This window comes from Hyla sarda, chromosome 9 (assembly GCF_029499605.1).
Source record: "Hyla sarda isolate aHylSar1 chromosome 9, aHylSar1.hap1, whole genome shotgun sequence".
NCBI lineage: Eukaryota > Metazoa > Chordata > Amphibia > Anura > Hylidae > Hyla > Hyla sarda.
The window spans coordinates 157,225,884-157,243,278 of record NC_079197.1 but is presented as its reverse complement, the minus strand read 5'-3'; positions in this window follow the sequence as shown (position 1 = coordinate 157,243,278).

Below are 17,395 nucleotides of genomic sequence, written 5' to 3'. Positions count from 1 at the left end.
TAAGTCGGCGCACTATTACTTATTTATCCACATGCAAACAATTTAACATAATGCTTTCTTTGGTACTTTTGTGATCGTGGTTGGCTTCTCCCCATCGGTATTATAAATTCATCACACTCAAATCGGCTGCTGGATGTTGCAAATGGTTTCAATAAAGTGTGACACCGCTTCCAGATAGGAAGGAATAAAGACTGACTTATTTATGAAGTAGACACGTTTAGCGCTCATCATCACCTACCAGATCCCCCCTACTAGCTTTTGGATCCCTCCCTATCCTTCGGCCTCACTCCCCCTCCCATAGACATGAATGGATGGGGCATGGCGTGACGTCACATCTCCAGTCCCAGAAACAGAGAGGTTTCCAATTCTGGAACAGCTGCATGGAGATCGCTGGGGGTTCCAGCAACAGCCCCCCCCCCCCACTGCCAGCAACGTCTAAAGGTGCCTTTATCCCATCGCTGGTGGTCCAGTGGGGTGGCTAGCCCCCCACAGATCTATCCCGGGGGGTTGATCCACTGCTGAGGTAGCCTGAGGGCTTACCTCTCCTTCCATGCCAGCTGCTGTGCCGTAAATGATAAAGCCGGGCAGGACAAGGCTTTATCAATCAAGCGCAGAGCATACAGATCAATGTGTTTCTATGAAACCACATTGATCTGTATGAGGAATCAACTGATTCCTCCTAAAAGTCCCCTAAAAGTTTAAAAACACACACATTACCCATTCCTTATTAAAAGTTTAAATTACCTCCCTTTTCCCAAATTCCATATGTGGTATAGCCGCGTGCGTAAATGTCCGAACTATAAAAATATATCGTTAATTAAACTGCACAGTCAATGGCGTATGTGCAAAAAAATTTAAAGGCCAAAATAGCTTATTTTTGGTCACTTTTATACCATAAAAAAATTTATAAAAAGTGATCAAAAAGTCCGATCAAAACAAAAATGGTACCGATTAAAAACTTCAGATCACGGCGCAAAATATGAGCCTCATACAGCCCGGTACGTGAAAAAATGAAAAAGTTATAGGGGTCAGAAGATGACAATTTTAAATGTATTAATTTTAGTGCAAGTAGTTAAGATTTTTTACAGAAGAACGACAAAATCAAACCTTATAAAAGTAGGGGATCATTTCAATCGTATGGACCTACAGAATTAATTTTGTCGTACAATGATTTTTTTTTTTCCATTTCGCCGTAGATTTTTGGGTGAAATGACTGATGTCATTACAAAGTAGAATTGGTGGCGCAAAAAAAAAAAAGCCCTCGTATGTTTTTTAGGTGCAAAATTGAAAGGGTTATGATTTTTAAAAGGTAAGGAGGAAAAAACTAAAGTGCAAAAACAGAAAAAACGCTTGGTCCATAAAGGGGTATTCCAGGAAAAAACTTTTTTTTTTCATCAACTGCTCCTGAAAGTTAAACAGATTTGTAAATTACTTCTATTAAAAAATCTTAATCCTTCCAATAAATATCAGCTGCTGAAGTTGAGTTGTTCTTTTCTGTCTGGCAACAGTGCTCTCTGCTGACATCTCTGCTTGTCTCGGGAACTGCACAGAGTAGAAGAGGTTTGCTATGGGGATTTGCTTCTACTCTGGACAGTTCCCGAGACAGGTGTCATCAGAGAGCACTTAGAAGAGAACAACTCAACTTCAGCTGCTCATAAGTACTGAAAGGATTTGTTAATAGAAGTAATTTACAAATCTGTTTAACTTTCTGGAGCCAGTTGATATATATATATATATATATATATATATGTATATATATATATATATATATATATATGTGTATATATAAAGTTTTTTCCTGATAACCTCTTTAAGGGGTTAAAGGGCCAGGCACCCAAATCCCCCAAAACTCTCGTAGCCCCTCCTGCAATTTCACTGCTCAAAACCTGGGAGGAGGGGGTCCAGTTAAGCCCCCGTCTCGCCACCATTCTGCTACCAGGTTACCCTTTGCTCCATTTGCTTTCAGTGTGTAGGCTACTACATAGTAAATTGAGTCAACTACTTCCAGCCCTGACCACTGAGTGGTGCAGGCAGGGAACAGCTGACCAGCGAGGGCGGGGGATGTTGGCAATTGATGGTATATCCTGAAGAAAATTCGTAAAAACTCTTTAAAGGGGTATTCTACTGAAAAACATTTTCCTTTAAATCAACTGGTGCCAGAAAGTTAAACAGATTTGCAAATTACTTCTATTAAAAAATCTTAATCCTTCCAGTACTTATCAGCTGCTCTATACTACACAGGAAGTTCTTTTCTTTTTGAATTTACTTTCTGCCTGACCACAGTGTTCTCTGCTGACACCTCTGTCCGTGTCAGGAACTGTCCAGAGCAGGAGAGGTTTGCTATGGGGATTTTCTCCTACTCTGGACAGCTCCTAAAATGGACAGAGATGTCAGCAGAGAGCACTGTGGTCAGACAGAAAGGAAATTCAACTTTCTGTGGAGTATACAGCAGCTGATAAGTACTGGATGGATTAATGTTTTTAAATAGAAGTAATTTACAAATCTGTTTAACTTTCTGGCACCAGTTGATTTAAAAAAAAATGTTTTCCAGCAGAGTACCCCTTTAAACCTTCACTGTCAGGTCTAGTTCACTGCGTACTGATCTCATATTGAATTGTTAAAGCATGAATCCACCTTTCCAGAAGACCTGAAGACGTCTCCACCTTGTAAGTATGTGTGCTATGACTTGGCGGTATAATTAATGCTCATCTGACCATATCTGAGCGTAATGAAGACGAGCGCTAGAAGATGATTAAACACATTGTGGGCTTGTTTGTCTACCGGGCTGAACTGATCCCATCGAAATGTTACTATTTGCATACATGCGACAAGGCAATGTTCTTTTCTATAATAAAAAATCCTCTGCCAGATTGATGGGGTTTATTTGCCAATAAAGCGATAATTGGAGAGCCCTCACCGTAATAGACATGTTTCTTAATTAAACCTGGGCCACGTGTCTACAAATACAGTGCGACGCGAGAGACGATTCTTTCAATTCGCTGTTTGTAATTATTAGCAGTGTCATAAGGATATGGGGCAGATAATTATCATTCCAGTAAAATAATATCATAATATATAAGTATTACCCCAAAACAGAGCCACTCCTATCCACAGGCCAATATCTAGTATTGCAGCACTGCTCCATTGAAGACAATATGGCAACACCAGACGCACCCCATGAATTGTTAAACCAGATCCAGCCCATGTGCAAAGATGGTGTTTTCTATTATGAGAATCTGGTGGCTACAGGGAGCCTGTCGTCACTTTCATGCTACTGAACAACAAGACATCAGGGTGGTCCCCAGTGGCTTCTTCCCACCCCCACTATCCCTGAATGATAGATCTCACTATACCCAAACAAAGAGAGAGAGAGATAATGTCTATCAATCAAGGCCAGTGGGCCAAGGAGAAGCCCCAGAGAACCCCCTATCGATTTGTGGTTCAGGCAGCATCAAAGTGATGACAGATTCCTTTTAAAGGACAAGTATCATGAACAAAAACATATCCCCTATCGGAAGGATAGGGGATACGTTTTAGATGGCAGAGGGATCTGAGCTCTTGGGCCTCCCGTGATCTCCTGTTTGAAGCCCCGATTCTCTAGCACAGGAGCGTGTCATGACCCCCGCCCAAAGTGGGAGCCACCGTGCCCCCTCCATACAGCTCTATGGGAGAGCCCTTTGGCAATCTTCAACTCTCCCATGGAGCTTTATGGACTGTAGTAAAGAATTTGAGAACACGAGGGGGGGTGGGGGGTAGCAGCAAATTTATGATGACGAATGTAAACATTATTTCTGTAAGAGAGAGAGTCGGGGCACGGGCAGCCATTATAACGACATGGCATTCTCATTACACAAACCTACACATATGAAGTTATTAGCCCGCTTATTTGTTGATGGTCTATGTCCCGACATCAACAAAACTCTGACCTTTTGCTTCCCCGAATGGAGAATGCTAGACATGCAGATAGCAAAGGGATTGGAGGTCTCCACTAAGAAGCAAAAGACGCCCATGTTGGCAGTCATGACAGGAAGTCGTGAGGATCCCCTCCCAGTCAGATGCTGTGATGGGTGCGGCAAACCTGGCCACATAAAGAGAACCTTCCGCAGTAGTCACTTATGGGCCGCCCACAAAGATGCACCGGATGAGTCCATCAAACAGACACCTCCCTCCACAACAGCATAGGAAGCCAGAAAGCCAGTGACAGGAGGGGGAACTGTGTGTATGGCCCTAAAACCTCCTCCCGCTGGCCCAACCCCAATTCCAAGAAGATGGCTCTGTCACCCTCAGCTCAACACTGGACCCAAAGGAAACCTGCCTTCTCATGGCCTATCACCATGACGCCTGATGAGTTGCGCCAACATGTCATCTCAACTGTTCCAGCCCATCTGTGGACTACCGGTCCACATGACCTTGGCCACATGAAGGTACCGCCAGTCCATGTGACATTGATAGATCCAAATGTCCTACCTCACAAGCCACAGTTAAGTCTCTACTTGAAAGTGGAGCAATTATACTGGCAACATCCCCATGTAATACACCTTTGTACCCATTTCGGAAGAAGCGGGAGAAAGGAAAACCTGTAGAATACCGCATGGTGCAAGACCTATGGGCAGTAAATAAGGTTACTGTGATGGGACCTCAATAGTACCCAAACCTCATACCTTGTTAGCAAACATTCCTCCTACTGCAGGTATCTTCCTTGTGTATAATTTGGCCAATGCCTACTTCTCAATCTCTCTGGCAAAAGACAGCCAGTTTCTGTTTGCCTTTACCCACGATGGAGGCCAATACACTTGGACAGTGATGCCACAAGGGGCTCAAAATAGCTCTTCATCCTTCAGCAAGGCCATGGCCTCGGTAATCCAACCTTGGCAAGCCCAACACTCAGAGATGTATTACTCTGTGCTCCCGACCAGGCAGTCTGCCTTGACACTACCACTTTACTCTTGACTTTCCTGGCGGAGTCCTAGCAAACTGTGCGTCCCTGTGTCAGCCTCTGGGTGACTGGGTACTAGTGACGTTCCTCTATTCCAGATCCAAAACATTATCAGCTGCTGTATGCTCTAGAGGAATTTGTGTAGTTCCAATTTGACCACAGTACTCTCTGCTGACACCTCTGTCAGTTTCAGGAACTGTCCAGAGTAGGAACAAATCCGCATAGCAAACCTCTCCTGCTCTAGACAGTTCCTGACATGGACAGAGGTGTCAGCAGAGAGCACTGTGGTCAGACTGAAAGAACTACACAACTTCCTCAGCAGTATACAGCAGCTGATAAGTACTGGAATGATTAAAACATTTTAATAGAAGTAATTTACAAATCTGTATAGCTTTCTGGCACCAATTGATTTGAAAAATTTTGTTTTTCCACCGGAGTACCCCTTTAACTGATGCTATCCCCCCCACCCACTGCAGCATAGCCATGCCCTCTGGAGACCATGTGACATATATTCTCTGGCCACATGGAATGCTGGGAAAGGTCAACAGTAAAATATATAGACTCGCACTATGGTACTTCTAGGTGTGGGTCCTGTGCATGAAAACGGGGTAAAGCAGCGCACAGAGGTAATAGAAGTGTATTTTACAGTATTATTCCTTGGCATCATGGGCTCAAAGGCTGAAGAAGAAAAATCCTGGAATACCCCTTTAAATAAGGATGAGTCTATTCTGAATGAGTGACGTACTGTAATTGCAGGGCCCTGTGCAGTAGACATTCAGTCATTCTCACCAATCTGACATAGTCAGTGTTTACATCTTGGTATGGAGCCCGGAGAGACCGTCCGACCTGGTTGGGCGCTGCGTCTTACTCTGTACTCCAGACTTAGTTGTGAATCTTCACGTTCCCAGGAGTTATTTATAGTGGTGTGAAAACTCACTTCATCTCGCAGCTTCACACTTCAAAATAAGACTTTCCAACTCTTCTGTTCAGATCTCTTCAGAACGACGGGCACAGGTACCGCGGCTGAGGCTGAACCCAGCAACACAGGCCGAGCTTTGGGGCAAATGTTTCATGTTCTGAAATAGAACGGAAAAACATTGTGCCCTTAGGTGGGGAGTGTAGAGCAGTGTCAGCAGTCATGGGGCTGAGGAAAGCGCTTCTACTGTGTGTGTGCGAAGTGTATTGCAGCCCCAAATCCAATGTGGTATCACTGAGTTTTGAAGAAGTGATCCAGGAATAGAAAAACATACCTGTCCTCAGGCTGTGTGTGGTATTACAACTTGGCTCTATTGACTTCAATGTAACTGATCTGCAATACCACACACTACCTGAGGACAGGTGTGGTGCTGTTTCTGAAAGAAGTCAATTCTGTTTCCCTAATTCTGCATAACCCAGTTTAAGAAGTCAAAAAGGACAACAATCATGTCAATCATGTACTCCAGGATACAAAAACGTATCCCCTATCGTAAGGATACGGCATAAGTGTCAGATCGCCCAGTCTGACCACTACTGTACGGGGCCCCAACTCTCCTCCAAAATGAGGTGTGCTCAACCATCGCATGAAGCGGCAGCTGACACGCCCCTTTATGCAGCTTTATGGGAGAGGGGAGCGCTGAACTCGGCAAACTCCGGCTCTCCAATAGAACAGGGGTTCTCAACCAGGGGTACGCGTACCCCTACAATTACGCCAAGGGTTATGCGGGGGTACGGCAATTCACTGACAAATACTGGCCAGGCATTGGCCTGTATTTGTCAGTGCAGAGCGGGAATTGGACGTCGCAGTCGCCGCGGCAGCTCACTATATTGTACCATGGCTGGAGCTGCGACCACTTTACGTGAGCTGCAGTGGCTGCCGGGCCTGACGTGTGGCATCCCTGATGTTGTGCGGAGGTGCTGGTACAGCGCAGAAGGATGTCACCCGTCAGTGCGGCCCTCCGACTCCCGCCAAAGGGGATAGACACAGGCCTGGTATGCATGTTAAACTAAGTGTAACACCCCAGTATGGGAGGGTGTTATTGGCCCAGGGGGATCGGAGGGGGGAATAATGGCACAAGGGGATTAAGATGGAGGGAAGCGGGATAATGGCAAAAGGGGATTAATATGGAGGGAGTTAATCATTATCCCCCCCCCCCCCCCCTCCCTCTGATTCCCTTTTGCCATTTTCCAGTTATGGCAAAAGGGGATCAGAGGGGGGGGGGGGATAATGGCACAAGGGGATTAAGTATCGCATTAGTATCGCATTAGAAAGGTAACCACATTCCATTATGAAATTAAGTACTTTTATGACTTATTTTGTCCGCGGGTACCCCGCAGACATACTTTCACCCTTTGGGGGTACAGTCAGGAAAAAGGTTGAGAACCACTGTCATAGAGCTGCATTTGTGGTGCCTTGTGTGTGTGAATGGTGATCGGGATGTTGCTGTGCAGGTTATAAAGGGTGCTATTAACCCTTGTCAGTCGTGACGCCAGGGTGAGGGTTAAATGCTATATGACTTGGCCTATCGCCACTCTTCCCAAAGATGATAGGTGTTTGCAGAATAAAGTATTGTCCACAACCAGAGCTTCGCTGAAAACTTGACTGGGCTGTCAATCTGCAGGGGTTTACATTGTTTCGCAAAGATAGAATGAACAGAAAAGGTGGTGGAGTCTGTCTGTATGTAAGAAGTGGTATGAAAGTCAGTGTGAACGATGCCATAGTGTGTGATGATTCTGAGGATGTGGAATCACTGTGGGTAGAATTACAAAAGGAGGGAAATACTGAAAAAATCGTAGTTGGTGTAATCTACAGACCCCCTAATATCACTGAAGAGATAGAAGTTCAGCTTCATAAACAAAGAGAGAGGGCCGCCCGGGCAGGTACAGTGGTAATAATGGGAGATTTTAACTATCCAGATATAGATTGGGGTCGGGGGTTGTCTAAAACTACAAAGGGGCGACAATTCCTAAATTTATTGCAGGATAATTTTATGGGCCAGTTTGTGGAGGACCCAACAAGAAGTGATGCCTTGTTGGATCTGATCATTTCCAACAACACAGAGCTGGTTGGTAATGTAACTGTGCGGGAAAACCTTGGTAATAGCGACCACAACATAGTTGCTTTTGACTTAAAATGTAGAAAACAAAGACAGGCGGGGAAGGCAAAAACATATAACTTTAAAAAGGCAAATTTCCCTGGGCTGAGGGCTGCACTACAGGACATAGACTGGGGGGAGGTGTTCTCAAATACTGATACAGAAGGTAAATGGGACATCTTTAAATCAACTCTAAATAACTATACAGCTAAATATATACCAAAGGGGAACAAATATAAACAATTAAAACTAAATCCTACATGGCTGACAAATTATGTTAAAAAAGCAATAAACAACAAAAAAATAGCCTTCAAAAAATTCAAATCTGATGGGTCAGTTATAACATTTAAACAGTACAAGGAGCTTAATAAAATCTGTAAAAATGTAATAAAAATGGCAAAAATTCAAAATGAGAGACAGGTGGCCAAAGAAAGCAAAACTAACCCTAAATATTTTTATAGATATATAAATGCAAAAAAACCAAGGACAGAGCATGTAGGACCACTTAATAATGATAATGGGGAGGTTGTCACAGGCAATCAAGAGAAGGCGGAGCTACTGAATGGGTTCTTTAGTTCTGTATACACTATGGAAGAAGAAGCTGACATTGGCCAGGTCAGTGCTGGTAACACATCATATAATGTATTGAACTGGCTTAATGTAGAGATGGTACAAGGTAAGTTAAGTAATTTAAATGTAAGCAAATCTCCAGGGCCGGATGGACTACACCCAAGAGTTCTTAGAGAGGTAAGTTCAGTAATATCTGTACCCCTGTTCATGATATTAAGAGATTCTCTGGTGTCTGGTATTGTGCCAAGGGACTGGCGCAAGGCTCATATGGTACCAATCTTCAAGAAGGGCTCTAGGTCTTCGCCAGGAAACTATAGACCGGTAAGTCTAACGTGCATTGTGGGTAAATTGTTTGAAGGACTTATAAGGGATTACATACAGGAATACATAGGGGATAATAGTATTATAAGTGATAGCCAGCATGGGTTTACTAAGGATAGAAGTTGTCAAACCAATCTAATTTGCTTTTATGAAGAGGTGAGTAGAAGCCTTGACAGAGGAATGGCTGTGGATATAGTGTTTCTGGATTTTGCCAAAGCATTTGATACTGTCCCTCATAGACGTCTGACAGGTAAGTTAAGGTCTTTGGGTTTGGAAATTTTAGTTTGTAACTGGATTGAACACTGGCTCATGGATCGTACCCAGAGAGTGGTGGTCAATGATTCGTACTCTGATTGGTCCCCGGTAATTAGTGGTGTACCCCAAGGTTCTGTACTGGGACCGCTGTTGTTTAATTTATTTATCAATGATATAGAGGATGGTATTAACAGCTCTGTTACTATCTTTGCAGATGACACCAAGCTTTGTAGCACAGTACAGTCTATAGAGGATGTGCATAAGTTACAAGATGACTTGGATAGACTAAGTGTCTGGGCATCCACTTGGCAAATGAGGTTCAATGTGGATAAATGTAAAGTTATGCATCTGGGTACTAATAACCTGCATGTATCGTATGTCTTAGGGGGGCTGTGTATATAGAGGGGGGCTGTGTATATAGAGGGGGGCTGTGTATACTAATAACCTGCATGCATCGTATGTCTTAGGGGGGATGAAACTGGCAGAGTCACTGGTAGAGAAGGATCTGGGTGTACTTGTAGATCACAGACTACAGAATAGCATGCAATGTCAGGCTGCTGCTTCCAAAGCCGGCAGGATATTGTCATGTATCAAAAGAGGCATGGACTCAAGGGACAGGGACATAATACTCCCCCTTTATAAAGCATTGGTACCGCCTCACCTGGAATATGCTTTTTAGTTTTGGGCACCAGTCCATAAAAGAGACACTGTGGAGCTGGAAAGGGTGCAGAGACGTGCAACTAAACTAATATGGGGCATGGAACATCTTAGCTATGAGGAGCGAGTAAAGGAGTTACAATTGTTTAGTCTTGAGAAGAGACGTTTAAGGGGGGATATGATAAATGTATATAAGTATATTAATGGCCCATACAAAAAATATGGAGAAAAACTGTTCCAGATTAAACCCCCCCAAAGGACGAGGGGGCACTCCCTCCGTCTGGAGAAGAAAAAGTTTAGTCTCAAGGGGCGACACGCCTTCTTTACCATGAGAACTGTGAACTTATGGAACAGTCTACCTCAGGAACTGGTCATAGCAGGAAAAATTAACAGCTTTAAAACAGGATTAGATACATTCCTGGAACAAAGTAACATTAATGCTTATGAAGAAATATAAAATTCCATCCCTTCCCCAATATCGGGCCACACCCCTACCCTTCAATTCCCTGGTTGAACTTGATGGACTTATGTCTTTTTTCAGCCGTACTAACTATGTAACTATGTAACTTGCGTAAACTTTACTGAAGATTTTCTGTAACATGCGAACATAAGAACAGTCTTTGTAACAGAGTCTATGAACAGCTTAGCTGAGATTGACCGTTGGTTGAGACTTTTAGTAAGTTCTTTAGCTTGTAGGGATTTAGTATGCCCAGATCCGCTGGATTTAGGGTTCTGTTTAGGTCCAGGATCCTTGCCAACATTAGTGGGGAATTTAGAAGAGCTCACTGTGTAATTCAGCCGAGGCCGCAAGGCTTTGGCCTAGTAATTGTCGTTGAAAGTTGCGGAGGTCCTACCTCATTCAGTGACAGCAACCCAAGAGATGCTGCTTGCGTTGCAGCACTGGAGCAAGAGCAAAGAGACTGATGCTGCTTGCTTGGCAGCGCAGGAACAAGAGAGAGGTCATTGGCTGCAGCTCCCTTATATGGGCAGGGGCTGGCTGTTTTTGGATTGGTCCACACCATCTGTCAATCAGCTTTACAAGGCATTGTGGGTATCACATGTCCCATGAACCTCCAAAGGTCCTTTTTAACTACCATAGAGACTAGAACATCGTCACGTGACCCGCAGGTCCTACGATTTATTACGATTTGCATAATCTTAGTAGAACAATGCACAATTTTTACAGTGATTTCAGAAGATAGTGGTAAAATTGCGACAGTGTTAACGTTATTCACTATTGAAGGGTAGGGACACATGTAGCGCATCCGCAGCATTTTTGGCACTGCGGATGTGCTACTGCCTGTCCCTAGAGTGTGACTACGGCTGTGCCTGTGTGTCCTGCAGGCAGCAGCAATCCACCGCTATGGCCAGACACAGAGAGAGCTGTGAGTCATGCGTGGATGCGCAGCTCTCTAGACATTTCGGCCGCTCCCCCTGCTCCCTGAGCTAGAACGAGAGTAGCCGCAATGTCTGGAGTACAGTGCGCATGCGCACGCGCGACTCGTAGCTCCCCCTGTGTGTCTGCTCATAGAGGCGGATTGCTGCTGCGAGCAGGACACACGGGCACAGCTGGAGGCACACTATCGGGATGGGCAGTAGAGCATCCGCAGCGTCAAATATACTGCGGATGTGCTGTGTGTGACCCTACCCTAAATGTCCCATGTGAACACAGCCTTTTAGAGCCAGTGATCAGCTGACGAACTGACCCTGCACTGACCCTGTCACTTTACCCTGTAAAATGTCATTGCCTGCCAGAAAGGTAGGCTGCATGACGAATTAAAATCGAAATAGGAGCCTATTCCTTTCCTGCCACATGAGCTAAATCAGGTAAGCCCAAGACATACACGAGCACCTCTACAGCATTCTCTAATAATAGCCTGTGCTGCACTATATAAGCAAAAAAAAGTCTATGTTTCCATTCCCTCAAAGCCAACGGGAGATCTTAAAAGTGATAAGGAATGGCGGCACAATGCGATCAAAATCCTTATTTACATACAACAGGAATCTAAGTGCCCTATGACCCACAGAGCATAATCCCTTCAGGAGTCAGGGGACAGAATTCTTTCCCATCAGGCTATGAATGGCGTAATGGCTGCTCAGTTAGATGAAGATAAGACTTTGATAATGATTGAGAGCGTCACAATTATCCGTAGGTGAAGCTAGTCCTTAGATCGCGTACAACCCGAGATGGGGACGATGGTGAACGAGACTCGGTCCTGGGAGAACTCCGTTTGGGAAAAATTAGAATGACAGGGAGGTCAATGCTCCCTCGACCTTGAAGAATCTGTTCAATTTCTTGCAGGGAAAGTTCTTTTTCATGGTCTGATACATTCACGATTTTAATTGTTTTATTTTTAGATCTCGTCGCTTCCATCGCATAGTTGCGCTCTATTTGATGTGTGTGTGTGATCTTACGTCTCTCTCGCCCCGTAATTCTTTTGTCTTTGTGTTTGATGTTTTTACGCTCTGTACTCATAGAATGTTTATCGTGGAGTTCAGAGAAAAAAAAGATGACTGGATTTATATGGCAATGAAGACATCAAGAGCTCAAATTCATACACTGCACCCAGTATAGTCCCTGGTTGAGGTAACAGCTGCTCCCCGGTTCTGGTGCCTAAGGGGCCAAGAAGCTCCCTTGGCACATAAGATTAATTTATGGCCAAGGGGTGGTGGGACTGTTACATATTTCGCACTCATGAGCAGAGATGAGCAAACCGAACCTGTAGACAGGCAGTGTTTCCCAACCAGGTTTTCTCCAGCCATTGCAAAACTACAACTCCTAGCATGCCCTGACAGCCGAAGGCTGTCAGGGCATGCTAGGAGTTGTAGTTTTGCAACAGCTGGGGAACCCTGGTTGAAAAACACTGCCGTAGAAGTTCGGGTGGTTGAGTTCTTCTGAAACTGCACACATAGCATCAGAAAAGGAAAAAAGAGAAGAAGGAAGGATCACATGACCTCTGGGAATCCCAAAATGCCTTTAAACTAGCTCTTCCACTCAATCAGGAGGCATTATAGGGATGAAGTTAGAGTCATCATAAAAGCTTAAGCACATAGCTTTAGCAGCCATTTTAGAGATAGCAGGTGTTAGGTGAAGATCTCTGTGAGGGACAGTGGGCAGCGAACAACACAGATAGAAGTAGGAGCCATATATAAAATAATGTAATAAAGCAGCAGAAAGTGTTCTGCATCTGTTCTGTCAGGACAAGATCTGTTTTCATTGGACATTGTCAGTTTATTATTTATTTTTTTCAAATTTTTTTTTTGTGGTACACTAATGGTTGTGAAAAAGATGTGCCACATTTGTGCACAGTCTGTTTAATCTGAAATTCCGGGGAGCCATTTCTTCACTTTCTAAGATGCCAATGCTGTTGCTTATCCCAAACTGAGATAATCTTTTGACAGCTTCTAAAAAGCCAATGCTTCTTCACTTACCAGATTTAAAACCTGTTGTTACTCCCAAAAAGGGATACTTTTTGGACCATTTGGAAAAAGCCATTTCTCCTAATACCTCTGTGTGCATATAAACAACAACAGGCATCTTCCTCCAAAAAAGGATAATTTGTGGACCCTTAGCATAGACAATACCCTAGTGCAGTGTGTTTTTAAACAACCTGTTTTTGCACCACAGGGTACCATCCCTTTACCCATAGCCATAACTATCCGATTAACTTTGCCATAAAAACTGGTCAGAAGTCTAAATATATCCTCCTAGAGGACCTAACCTTGTTATACAGGGATTTAAAGGGGTTATCCAGGGAAAAAAAACTTTTTTTATACATATATAAATTACTTCTATTAAAAAATCTTCATCCTTTCAGTACTTGTGAGCTGCTGAGGTTGCGTTGTTACATAGTTAGTATGGTTGAAAAAAGACATACGTCCATCAAGTTCAAGTTGTTCTTTTCTGTCTAAGTGCTCTCTGATGACACCTGTCTCTGGAACTGTCCAGAGTAGAAGCAAATCCCTTTAGCAAACCTCTTCTACTTTGTGCAGTTCCCGAGACAAGTAGAGATGTCAGCAGAGAGCACTGTTGCCAGACAGAAAAGAACAACTCAACTTCAGCAGCTGATAATTATTGGAAGGATTAAGATTTTTTAATAGGAGTAATTTACAAATCTGTTTAGCTTTCTGGAGCCAGTTGATATATATATTAAAAGTTTTTTCCTGGAATACCCCTTTAACCCCTTCCTGCTACAGGACGTATGCATACGTCCCAGCTGCTGACAGGTTCGTGCAACTGGACGTATGCATACGTCCTGTATTAATAGCTTCACTGTGCAGCTCTGCACAGTGACGCCGCGGCGATCTCCGCTGCTATCGGCAGCAGTGGATCGCTTTTACATGTCCAGGGACCTGTCAGAGCTAGGGGTCCCTGGACATGTAACAGTTTAGTCAAAAGTTTAGTCTCAAGGGGCGACACGCCTTCTTTACCGTGAGGACTGTGAATTTATGGAACGGTCTACCTCAGGAACTGGTCACAGCAGGAACAATTAACAGCTTTAAAACAGGATTAGATACATTCCTGGAACAAAATAACATTAATGCTTATGAAGAAATATAAAATCCCATCCCTTCCCCAATATCGGGCCATACCCCTACCCCTTAATTCCCTGGTTGAACTTGATGGACATATGTCTTTTTTTGACCGTACTAACTATGTAACTATGTAACTATGTAACTGTGCGATCACTCTGACTGGCTTTTTCCCTGACAGGCTCTGCGATCAGAGCCTGGCTTCACTGTGCGGCTCTGCATAGTGAAGCCGCAGGTAATCTCCGCTGCTATCAGCAGCGGAGATCACTATGACATATACAGGGACCAATCAGAGCGGTCCCGCTGTGTGATCGCTCTGATTGGCTGTTCTCTGACAGACTAGCCAATCAGAGCGCAGATCGCGCTTCTGACGCGTCAGTCTGTCAGAGAAGAGCTAGGAGTCAGGACGTGCTGCGGTCTGATCTGCCGTTTTCACGGCAGATCAGCCACATAGTAAAAAAAAACAGTAAAACCCACACACATTATCGCCCTCATCACCCCACCTCCCCTGCCATCACCATATAGTACCCCCCCACCTATGATCATCCCCCTCATCGTCCCTCATCACCCCCTGAGATCTTCGCCCCTCATCACCCCCTGAGATCTTCGCCCCTTGTCCCCCTGTGATAGCTGCGACGTGCACCAGTGTGATCGTCGCCCTCTGTCACCTGTGACTGTCACCCCTGTTTCACCAGAGACCTTCGCCCCCTGTCCCCGGTGGTAGCTGTGGCGTGCTGATTAGTATTTTTCAATATAAATCAGCCGTCCGCTATCACCGTCCGTCACCCCTGTGTCACCTGAGTTTGCTGTCATCTGAGACTGTCGCCCCTGTGTCAGCTGTGATCGTCGCCCCATGTCACTGTTCCAAAAAGTAAAAAAAATTAAAAAGTCAAAAAAAGAGCTTGAAACCACCCATTCACCTGTCCATTGATCACCCTCCAGTAATCACCCCCTGAGACCGTCGCCCCCTGTCCCCTGGTGGTAGCTGTGGCGTGCTGATTAGTATTTTTCAATATAAATCAGCCGTCCGCTATCACCATCCGTCGCCCCTGTTTCACCTGAGTTTTCGGTCTGCTGTCATCTGAGACCATCGCCCCTGTGTCACCTGTGATCGTCGCCCCTGTGTCACCTGTGATCGTCGCCCCTGTGTCACCTGTGATCGTCGCCCCTGTGTCACCTGTGATCGTCGCCCCTTGTCACTGATCCTGTTGTCATCCCCTTGTTATAAAAAGTAAAAAAAAAAAAAATTTTTTAAAAGGAAACCCTTTCCTGTCACCCCTTTGTAGTCACCCCCTGTTTTTTGTGTTGTGTACACCTAAGTGCACAACATGTCAGACACATCAGATGTATTCGCTGGAGGAGGCCTATGAATTTTTGGCCTCAGAGACGGAGTCTGTGAGCGATGATGGGGACCCTACATTCCTCATCTCATCCTCATCTTCATCCTCATCCGACTCGGACGTGCCACCCCCAAGGAGGTGACACAGGCAGGCCACTGCAGCGGCCGCTGCGTTACCAGGCCCATCAAGGCTTTCTGAGCCCTCGGAGCCCTCTGACTCCACATGGGTAGACCCAGACCATTTTACACCCCAAATCCCTGGGTTTATAGGGAATGCAGGGATGCAATTCCCATTTGCTGGGTTGGCAGAAAAAGACCTTTTTAAGTTCTTTTTCACCGACGAGCTGCTAGAGCATTTGGTTGCGCAAACAAACATCTACGCCAACCAATATATTACTGCACACCTCACCTCTAGTTACGCTCATCCGAATAGGTGGACCCCTGTGACCCCATCAGAGATGGCAACATTTTGGGGTATAATGCTCAGCATGGGGCTTCTGAAGAAACCCAGTATCCGCTCATACTGGAGCCACGACCTGCTGTATTACACCCCCATGTATAGCATGGCGATGAGCAGGACACGTTTTGAGCATATAATGAGGTTTCTGCATTATAATGATAATGCCACTTGTCCACCTAGAGACCACCCTAGCTATGACCGGCTATATAAAATTCAGCCGCTTATAGACCTCCTAAATGCCATGTTCCAGGCGGCATATGTCCCAGAAAGGGAAATATCAATTGACGAGTCCCTGGTGCACTTCAAGGGAAGGCTACAATTCCGCCAGTACCTGCCCAGCAAAAGGGCACGGTATGGGGTAAAGATGTACAAGCTCTGTGAAAGTGCATCAGGATACACGTACCGGTTTTGTGTATATGAGGGGAAAGACTCGCCAATTGAACCCCCAGAGTGCCACCTCTACCTGGATAATTTCTACACCAGTGTCCCCCTATTCAAGTGCCTCACTGCACGTGGGACAGTAGCATGCGGCACTGTCCGTAAAAACCAGAGAGGCCTCCCCAAACCTCTGCTGGCACACCCCATGCGGAAGCAAGGACTACAAGGACAAGAGAGAGGTCCTTGTACTCACCACAATACATGGCCACACCACCACCCCGGTTTCTGTACGTGGGGCCCCTACAGAAATCCATAAGCCAGACTGCATCCTGGATTACAATAAGTTCATGGGAGGGGTGGACTTGTCTGACCAGGTGCTAAAGCCACACAGCGCTATGAGAAAGACAAGGGCGTGGTATAAGAAACTGGCTGTGCATATGGTACAGATGGCCTTATATAACGCCTTTGTCCTGTACCGACATGCCGGCCAGAATGGGACGTTCTTGGAGTTTCAGGAGGTGGTCATAAGGAACCTGATATTTGGGGACCAGGAAGGTGCAGGCCCCAGCACTTCCGAGTCCTCACCGATTGTGCCAGGGCAGCATTTCCCCAGTGAAATCCCCCACACTGGGAAGAAGGGAGGACCCAAAAGAAGTGCAGGGTCTGCTATAAAAGAGGGATCCACCGGGAAGCGTACCAGTGCGAGACCTGCCCCACTTAGCCGTAACTGTGCATCCCATGTTTTAAAATTTATCACACATCCCTGCACACATCCATCTTAGCCCCCGTGTATCACATCACATGCCACTGTTTTTCTTAGTTCATTTTACCCCCCCCCCCCCAATTTTATTAGAATCTGTGGCCTAGTGTGCCAC